This window comes from Rhinoraja longicauda, chromosome 16, assembly GCF_053455715.1.
Source record: "Rhinoraja longicauda isolate Sanriku21f chromosome 16, sRhiLon1.1, whole genome shotgun sequence".
NCBI lineage: Eukaryota > Metazoa > Chordata > Chondrichthyes > Rajiformes > Arhynchobatidae > Rhinoraja > Rhinoraja longicauda.
The window spans coordinates 49,447,578-49,457,661 of record NC_135968.1 but is presented as its reverse complement, the minus strand read 5'-3'; the positions used below and the strand labels follow the sequence as shown (position 1 = coordinate 49,457,661).

The window sequence follows — 10,084 nt, the reverse complement described above, 5'->3', positions numbered from 1 at the left end:
GAGAACCAGGGGAGAGCGCGAACACAGTCCCCCACTACCACAAATTTTGCAGTCGAGTATCCCGCATTTGGGGACATCGCAGGCGTCAGCACACCCGAAGTGCAATGGGATAGCCTCGTCCTGGGACATCTTTTTTTATATCAAAAAATACTTTATTCAAGTAATAAATATCATTTACAAAACATCTTTTTTTTTTAACAAGCCCATCCGACATTTCCGGAGGTTACATTCAATACAGGCATTTACTTCCAAATTTACGTACCTTTACTTACATTTACAGACATTAACCCAGTATGCCTTATTTGGAGGGGCGTCTCTCTCCACCACACCCTGCCCCCCCATGTCCAGCAGCGGAAGGACCCTAGACTGTGGTCCTTCCCCACAGGGCCTTGGCGTTGGCTGCACCAAGCTTCAGTGCGTCCCTCAGCACGTACTCCTGCAGTCTGCAGTGGGCCAGTCGGCAACATTCCTTGACGGACAGCTCGCTCTGCTGGGAGGCCAACAAAGCTCGGGCAGACCAAAGAGCGTCTTTCACCGAGTTGATGACCTTCCAGCAGCACTCGATGTCAGTCTCCGAATGCGTCCCTGGGAACAGTCCGTAGAGCAGAGTCCTCTGTGACGGAGCTGCTCGGAATGAATCGTGACAGGGACCCCTGCAGACCTCTCCAGACTCTCTTGGCAAATCCACACTCTGTGAAGAGGTGGGCCACCGTCTCCTCTCCGTAGCAGCCGTCCCGGAGGCAGCGTGCGCTGGTAGTGAGGTTCCGGCGGTGCAGGAAGGATCTGACTGAGAGGGCTCCCCTCACCGCCAGCCAAGCCAGGTCTTGGTGCTTGTTGGTTAGTTCTGGCGATGAGGCATTTTGCCAGACAAGCTGGGCAGTCTGCTCTGGGAACCACGCCACAGGATCCATGGAGTCATTCCCCTGCAGTGCCTGCAGGATGTTCCATGCTGACCACTGCCCGATGGACTTGTGGTCAAAGGTGTTGGTCCGGAAGAACCTTTCCACAAACGACAGATGGTTCGGCAATGTCCAGCTGACTGGCACATTGCGTGGCATCTGCGCCAGGCCCATCCTTCGCAACACCGGGGACAGGTAGAACCTCAGCAGGTAGTGGCATTTGGTGCCCACGTGCCTTGGCTCTATGCTCCGCCTGATGCAGCCACACACGAAGGTGGCCATCAGAATGAGGGCGACATTGGGCACGCTTTTACCACCGTTGTCTGCCGACTTGTGCATTGTGGCTCGTCGTACCCGGTCCATCGCCAACCCCCAGATGAAGCGGAAGACGGCCCGGGTGATCCCCTTGGCGTGGGAGAGAGGGACGGGCCACACTTGCGCCAAGTACAGCAGCCCCGAGAGCACCTCACACCTGATGACCAGGTTTTTCCCCGTGATGGAGAGGGAGCGCTGCTTCCACAGCTCCAGCTTCTTCCCCACCCTGGCTATCCGCTCCAGCCAATTCTTGTTACATGCCTCAGCCTTCCCGAACCAGATCCCCAGCACCTTCAGGAAGTCAGGCTTGATGGTGAAGGGGATGGAAGATCGGTCAGGCCAGTTGCCAAAGAGCATGGCCTCGCTCTTCCTGCGGTTTACCCTGGCCCCCGTGGCCAACTCAAACTGGTCGCAGACGCTGATCAGTCTGCGGACCGACCCTGGATCCGAGCAGAACACGGCGACATCGTCCATGTACAGGGAGGCCTTGACCTGAGTGCCCCCACTGCCTGGCAATGTCACTCCTCTTATGCTCGCATCCTTCCTGATGGATCAAAGGGTTCAATGCAACAGACGAACAAGACAGGGGAGAGAGGGCAACCCTGCCTGACTCCAGACCTGACGGGGAAGCTGTCGGATTCCCACCCATTAATTTGGACTGCACTACAGATATCGGTGTAGAGCAGTTGGATCCACTTCCTGATTCCCCCCCCAAAGCCCATTTTGGAGAGCACGTCCCTCATGTACATGTGCGATATCCTGTCGAAGGCCTTCTCCTGGTCCAAGCTGACCAGGCAGGCATCCACCCATCTGTCCTGCACATAGGCAAAGGTGTCTCTCAGCAGCACCAGGCTGTCTGAGATTTTCCTGCCAGGTACAGCACAGGGTGGATTACCTGTCCCAGAGCAGACTTGACCCGGTTGGCGATGGCCTTAGACAGGATCTTGTAGTCTACATTTAACAATGTGATGGGTCTCCAATTCCTTATGTCATTCATCTCCCCCTTCTGCTTGTAGATCAGGGTGATGCTGCCCTTCCTCATAGAGTCTGACATGCTGCCGGCTAGAAGTATATCGTTGTTCACTTCCAGCAGGTCCGGGCCCACCCAGTCCCACAGAGCCGAGTACAACTCTGCCGGTAAGCCATCGCCTCCGGGAGTTTTACTCGAGTCAAAGGAACGGATGGAGCCAGTCAGCTCCTCCAGGGTCAGTGGTTGGTCCAGACTCTCCCGCTTGCTGTCGTCCAAGACTTCCGTGATGGAGGACAGGAAGTTCTGGGAGGCGGTGCTGTCTGTGGTCTTTACATCGTACAGATCCTTATAAAAGGATCTGCAGATCTTGAGCATGTCTGACTGCGAGGATGTTACCGAGCCGTCCTCCTCCCTAAGGCTTTTGATCACAGAGCTCCCCCTGTGAACCTTATGGAAGAAGTAACGTGAGCACGTCTCATCCTGCTCAACATGGCGGACCCTGGACCGGAAGATGATCTTGGAGGATTCAGAGGTAAAGAGCCGAGCTTGCCGGCCCTTCAACTCTCTCAGTTCCTCCCTCACATCCACCCCTCTCCTCTGCAGAAGGAGTAGCTGCTGCAAATCTGTCTGGAGTTGACACAATTCCCTCTTTCCCTGTCTTGCTCTCTGAACACCTTTGGAGACGAAGAACTTTTTGATGTTCTCCTTTGTTGCCTCCCACCAGAGTGTCGGGGAGTCAAAGAGGGGCCTCACAGTTCTCCAACATGTGTAGTCCCTCTTTAGCTCCTCAACATTCTCCGGGGTCAACAGCTCCACGTTTAACTTCCACGTCCCTCTGCCCGCCTTCCGGTCCTCCTGTAGGTGACAGGTGGCCTGAAGGAGGCAGTGGTCAGAGAAGAACACCGGCGCGAGGTCGGTGTGTCTGACCATGACGGCCCTCGATGTGAAGAGGAAGTCTATCCGGGACTGGGCTGAACCGTTCGGTCCTGACCAGGTGAACCGCGGCTGGGCTCCGCCTGCAGTGTCACTGAAGGCGTCGCGCAGCTTTGCATCTTTGACCGTCTCCACCAGGAGTTTGGAGGTGCCGTCCAGTCTGTGGTTGGCACTGCCGGATCGTCCAGCCGCATCGATGATGCAGTTGAAGTCACCGGCCAGAACGAGTGGTCTTGACGTGGCCAGCAGCGGTGGGAGCTGCTGGAGGACGGCCACCCGCTCGCTCCACCTGGGTGAGGCATACACATTAATCAGCCGGAGCGGAGAACCACAGTACATTACATCCACCACCAAGAGACGCCCCCCCACCACCTCCCTTACCTCAGTGATGGTGAAGCCCCCTCCCCGCAGCAAGATCCCCAGACCGGACGCACGACAATCATTGCCCCCCGACCATACCGACAGTGCGTGGGGCCACCATCGCGACCACCTCCAATAGCAGCGAAGGTGTGGCAGCCCGCACTCCTGTAAAAAAGTCACATCAGCCTTTACCTTGGCCAGGTACTGCAAGGCTTTGACACATCGCGCAGTGCTCTTCACACTGCGCACGTTTAGGGATGCCAGTTTCAGCTCCATTGTCCTTTAGAGTTCCAGGCTGTCCTTCTCCTCCCGCATGCCAATCATCTGGCTGAGTTCCTGCACATTTTTGTTGCACAGGTAGTGGTACTGGCTGGTGGCTTCCTCAACACAGGGTGAATTTTCTGGCGAGGCCACTGCGCTGCTCCCGGTCTCCCGGAGCTGGGGCCCATTGGCCACTGCACTGCTCCCGGTCTCCCGGAGCAGGGGCCCATTGGCCGTTGTGCCGCTCCCGGTCTCCCGGAGCAGGGGCCCATTGGCCGTTGTGCCGCTCACGGTCTCCTGGGGCTGGGGCCCATTGGCCGCTGCACTGCTCCCATTCTCCTGGGGCTGGGGCCCATTGGCCGCTGCACTGCTCCCATTCTCCTGGGGCTGGGGCCCATTGGCCGTTGTGCCGCTCACGGTCTCCTGGGGCTGGGGCCCATTGGCCGCTGCACTGCTCCCATTCTCCTGGGGCTGGGGCCCATTGGCACTGCTCCCAGTCTCCTGGGGCTGGGGGGCAACAGACACGTTCTTTCTCTTACCTTCCTCCTCCCCCGTTTTCTTCCTCTGCCTCTGCTTCCGTTGTCGGCTCCTCCCGTTCGTCTCATCCTCCGACGCGGAGAGGTTGCTGGCCTCGTCCTGGGAGAGGACTCTTTTTTGGGACTTGCTTGCCCCCTCCGCCTTTTTCTCCGTGCGCACAGCCTTCAACGTTTTTCTCGATTTTACCACCTTCCATTCCTCCTCTTCTTGTTCCCCCTCTTCCATCGAATCGCCCTCGTGGGCAGGGGCCTGGGGGGCTCTGTCCTGCGGTAGCCGATTTTAAGCAGGATGGGACGGTGGCTTGTGTCAGGGAGATGTTAAAGATCTTTGTGAGGACCTCTGAAAGCTGGTCAGCACAAGCTTTCAGCACTTTACCAAGTACTCCATCAGGTCCTACTGCTTTGTTTGGATTCCCCGTCTTTAGTACACGTCTCACTTGGTGTTCCTGTAAAGTGAGCGTGTGGGGTGTGATAGATGGTGGGGGCAGGATGGCTGTGTGTGGCACTGCAGTCTCAAAACGGGCAAATAAATGATTTAGTTCCTCTGCCAGTGAGGTATCCACACTGGGAGTCACAGATGTTTTGCCCTTGTAGTTGGTTATCTGCTGTAAACCCTGCCACACCTGCCGTGGGTTGTTCTGAGTCAGATGGTCCTCTATTTTCCTCCTGTAATCCTCCTTGGCTGCTTTGATGCCCCTCCTCAGCTCAGCCCTTGCCGCGGGTATTGTGCTCTGTCTCCAGACTTGAAGGTGCTTCCAAAAGACACTGTACCACTCTAGTCATCCAGGGTTTGCGGTTGGGGTATACCCGGGTGTGTTTGTTAACAGTCACATTATCAGTGCAGCTTATAGGACAGAACAGTTTCCGTATATTCCGTATATTCCTCTAGGTCCTGGTGTTCAAATATAGTCCATTCTGTGCGTGCAAAGCAGTCCTGAAGCTCTGTGAGTGCTCCTGATGGGGAGGTTCTTATAACCTTTGTGTCTGTCTTAGTTTGCCTCCTGAGTGGGATGTATTCTGGGATCAGGAGCAGTGAAAGGTGGTCTGAGAGACCCAGATGTGGGAGAGGTACTGCTCTGTAAACATGCTTTAAGTTGGAATAAACATGGTCCAGTGTGTTTACCCCCCCTGGTGGCACACTGTACATACTGCACACATTTGGGGAGTACTGTCCTTAAGCAAGCTTTATTAAAGTCCCCAGCAATGACATGCACTCCTTCAGGGTGAGCCTGTTGCAGTTTGTTTACAGTGTCATGCAGTAGGGTGAGAGCTATGCTGGCGTTAGCATCTGGTGGTATGTAAACCGCAGTAATGAGTACTACAGTGAACTCACGCGGCAGATAGAAGGGTCTGCACTTAACAGTCATTGTTTCCAAATCAGGAGAGCAGTGGCTGTATATAATGTTACTGTTAGTGCACCAGTCATTGTGTACGTAAATACACAGACCCCCTCCTCTGCTCTTACCAGAGTCGCCGTTTCTGTCCTGCCGGTGGATAGAGCGCCCCACTTGCTGTACTGCTGCGTCCGGGATTAGCTGATGTAGCCAAGTCTCCGTTATGATCGTCACACAACAGTCGCAGATGTTGGAGTTTCCAGCGATTAGCAGCTCCAGTTCGTCTGTTTTGTGGACGATGGATCTGCCGTTGGAGAGGAAGATGCTCGGTACCGGTGGCTTGTGTGGCTGTTTCCTCAGACGAGCTGGTAGGCCTGCTCGACAACCGCGCTTCCTCCTGCGCTCACAACGCCGCCTGTGCCGCCTCCCTGGTACGGCTGCAATCCAGGTAGATCCCGGTAGCCTCGCTATGTTCTGCGGGATGTCATGAGCTCGGTGGAAAGTGCTCGTAACATCGGTCTGGCACCGCAGTCCAATGTTTAGCAAGACCGCCTGACTGTAGACGTAGGCGTATCTTGCTTGGTAACAGGTTCTTACACACACTACATTCACTATACATACAATCAAACAACACCATATCAGAGAGCCAAAAGCTGCTGCGCCCGTGCGTGCCACCATTTTCGCCATCCTTGTACAATAACAATAACCTACACACACTAGGGACACTTCTTACTTCTATACCAAGTCAATTAACCTACAAAAATGTACGTCTGGAGTGTGGGAGGAAACCAAAATTCTTGGAGAAAACCCACGCAGGATATAGGTGGAGACAGGAAGATAGAGGGAGATCTGGGAAGGAGGAGGGGACGGGAGGGACAGAGGAACGATCTAAAGTTGGAGAAGTCGATGTTCATACCACTGGGCTGCAAACTGCCCAGGCGAAATATGACGTGCTGTTCCTCCAAATTGCGGTGGGCCTCACTATGGCACTGGAGGAGGCCCATGACAGAAAGGTCAGACTGGGAGTGGGAGGGGGAGTTGAAGTGCTCGGCCACCGGGAGATCAGGTTGGTTAAGGCGAACTGAGCGAAGGTGTTGAGCGAAACGATCGCCGAGCCTGCGCTTGGTTTCGCCGATGTAAATAAGTTGACATCTAGAGCAGCGGATGCAATAGATGAGGTTGGAGGAGGTGCAGGTGAACCTGTGTCTCACCTGGAAAGACTGTTTGGGTCCTTGGATGGAGTTGAGGGGGGAGGTAAAGGGACAGGTGTTGCATCTCGTGCGATTGCAGGGGAAAGTGCTCGGGGTTGGGGTGGTTTGGGTAGGAAGGGACGAGTGGACCAGGGAGTTACGGAGGGAACGGTCTCTGCGGAACGCAGAGAGGGGAGGGGATGGGAAGATATGGCCAGTGGTGGGGTCCCATTGTAGGTGACGGAAATGTTGGTGGATGATTTGTTGGATCCGCTGGCTGGTGGGGTGGAAGGTGAGAACGAGGGGGATTCTGTCCTTGTTGCGAGTGGGGGGAGGGGGAGCAAGAGCAGAGCTGCGGGATGTAGAAGAGACCCTAATGAGCGCCTCATCTATAATGGAAGAGGGGAAGCCCCGTTTCCTGAAGAATGAGGACATCTCTGACGCCCTAGTGTGAAACATCTCATCCCGGGCGCAGATGCGGCGTAGACAGAGGAATTGGGAGTAGGGGATAGACTTTCTGCAGGGGACCGGGTGGGAAGAAGTGTAGTCCAGATAGCTGTGCGAGTCAGTGGGTTTATAGTAAATGTCCGTCACTAGTCTGTCTCCTGTGATGGAGATGGTGAGGTCCAGAAACGGGAGGGAGATGTCGGAGATAGTCCAGGTATATTTAAGGGCAGGATGGAACTTGGTAGTGAAGTGTATGAAGTCAGTGAGTTCTGCATGGGTACAAGAGGTAGCACCAATGCAGTCATCGATGTAGCGGAGGTAGAGTTCGGGGATGGGGCCAGTGTACGTCTGGAACAGGGATCGTTCGACGTACCCGACAAAGAGGCAGGCGTAGCTAGGGCCCATGCGAGTGCCCATAGCTACGCCTCTGGTTTGGAGGAAGTGGGAGGAGTCAAAGGAGAAGTTGTTGAGGGTAAGAACCAGCTCTGCTAGGCGGAGGAGAGTGTTGGTAGATGGGGATTGGCTGGTTCTACGGTCAAGGAAGAAATGGAGGGCTTCGAGACCATCCTTGTGGGGGATGGAAGTGTAGAGTGACTGGACATCCATGGTAAAGATGAGGGAGTGGGGGCCTGGGAACCGGAAGTTATCGAGGAAATGGAGGGCGTGAGGTGTCGTGGACGTAGGTGGGGAGGGATTTAACCAGGGGGGATAGGATGGAGTCGAGGTAGGTGGAGATAAGTTCAGTGGGGCATGAGCAGGCAGAGACAATGGGTCTGCCGGGACAGTTCTGTTTATGGATTTTGGGTAGGAGGTAGAATCGGGCCGTGCGGGGCTGGGGAACTATGAGATTGGAGGCACTGAGGGGTAGATCACCGGAGATGGTGAGGTCTGTGATGGTGCTGCTGATAAAGGTCTGGTGTTTATCGGTGGGGTCATGGTCCAGGGATAGGTAGGAAGAGGTGTCTGATAGTTGTCGTCTGGCCTCGGTCCGGTACAGGTCAGCACGCCAGACTAACACAGCCCCTCCCATGTCAGCGGGTTTGATGATTAAGTCCGGGTTGATGCGGAGTGAGTGGAGGGCTGCACGTTCAGGAGGGGAGAGGTTAGAGTGAGTGGAGGGCTGCACGTTCAGGAGGGGAGAGGTTAGAGTGAGTCAGGGGAGTGGAGAATTTGAGGCGGTTAATGTCACGCCGGCAGTTGGAGATAAAAAGTTCTAGTGGTAGTTGGCCAAACGGGGGGGGTCCAAGAGGAGGGGGTCCGTTGGAAACGGGAGAAGGGGTCATCAGTGGGGGGTGGGGACTCCTTCCCATGGAAAAAGGCTCGGAGGCGGAGGCGGCGGAAGAAGAGCTCCACGTCATGGCGGACGCGGAACTCGTTGATGTGGGGGCGGAGGGGAACAAAGGTAAGGCCTCTGCTGAGGACAGACCGTTCGGTGTCTGAAAGGGGGAGGTCAGGGGGGATGGTGAACACCCGGCAATGGTGGGGGTTGGGGTCGGATGGAGGCAGGGGGGCAGGTGGAGGGGGAGGGGATGTATGGTGAGGGGGTGGTGGGTTAGCAGGGCAGAGGGGGGCATGAGGACCGATGTGGGGAGTACTTGGGGTCTGCTGGCTAGAGGGGGAAGAGGGAGACCCAGTGGAACCCCTGCTGTGGTTACCAGTAGTAGGGGGTGGGCAGTAGGACCCAGCGGTGCTGAGGGGCTCTGCCTGGTGGGGGTTGTGGGCCCAGCGCGGTGTGTGTGGGCCCAGCGCGGTGTGTGTGTGGGCCCAGCGTGGTGTCTGTGGGCCCAGCGCGGTGTGTGTGGGCCCAGCGTGGTGTGTGTGTGGGCCCAGCGCGGTGTGTGTGTGGGCCCAGTGCGGTGTGTGTGTGGGCCCAGTGCGGTGTGTGTGTGGGCCCAGTGCGGTGTGTGTGTGGGCCCAGTGCGGTGTGTCTATGGGCCCAGTGCGGTGTGTGTGTGGGCCCAGTGCGGTGTGTGTGTGGGCCCAGTGCGGTGTGTGTGTGGGCCCAGTGCGGTGTGTGTGTGTGGGCCCAGTGCGGTGTGTGTGTGGGCCCAGTGCGGTGTCTATGGGCCCAGTGCGGTGTGTGTGTGGGCCCAGCGCGGTGTGTGTGTGGGCCCAGTGCGGTGTGTGTGGGCCCAGCGCGGTGTCTGTGGGCCCAGCGCGGTGTGTGTGGGCCCAGTGCGGTGTCTGTGGGCCCAGTGCGGTGTCTGTGGGCCCAGCGCGGTGTCTATGGGCCCAGTGCGGTGTGTGTGGGCCCAGCGCGGTGTCTGTGGGCCCAGTGCGGTGTGTGTGTGGGCCCAGTGCGGTGTCTATGGGCCCAGTGCGGTGTCTATGGGCCCAGTGCGGTGTGTGTGGGCCCAGCGCGGTGTGTGTGGGCCCAGTGCGGTGTCTGTGGGCCCAGTGCGGTGTGTGTGTGGGCCCAGCGCGGTGTGTGTGTGGGCCCAGCGGTATGTGTGTGGGCCCAGTGCGGTGTTTCTGTGAGCCGGGTGGAGCTGCGGCCTGTTGTTGGTCCCGGGGGCCGCGTACAGTGATGGCTGCGACCTGCTGCTGGGCGGTGGAGCGGCGCGGGTCGACACGGTCGCTGGGGGAGGCCCGCGGGGATTTGGACCCCGGGTAAGTGGCGGTCGGCCCGGTCAGCGGATGGCCGGGGAGGGCGTGGGCAGCAGTGAAGAGGCCGGGAAGGTCGGCGGCAGCAGCGGCCCCGGGGAGATGGTGGAGGTCGGCGGCGGCGGCCACAGGTAGGTCTCGGCAGTCGGCGGTGGTGGCCCCGGGGAGACGGTGGAGGTCGGTGGTGGTCGCAGCGGCCCACAGTCTCACACACACATACACACACACACACACA

At 57.4% G+C, this 10,084-nt stretch overlaps 1 non-coding gene across 1 annotated transcript; it reads right to left on the bottom strand.

Annotated features, from left to right (window-relative positions):
* Positions 1–6: 6 nt before the first annotated feature.
* LOC144601546 (U1 spliceosomal RNA) lies at positions 7–164 on the bottom strand. Its single transcript, XR_013548329.1, has one exon. It is a non-coding gene; the product is annotated as a U1 spliceosomal RNA (small nuclear RNA).
* Between the last annotated feature and the right edge of the window lie 9,920 nt (positions 165–10,084).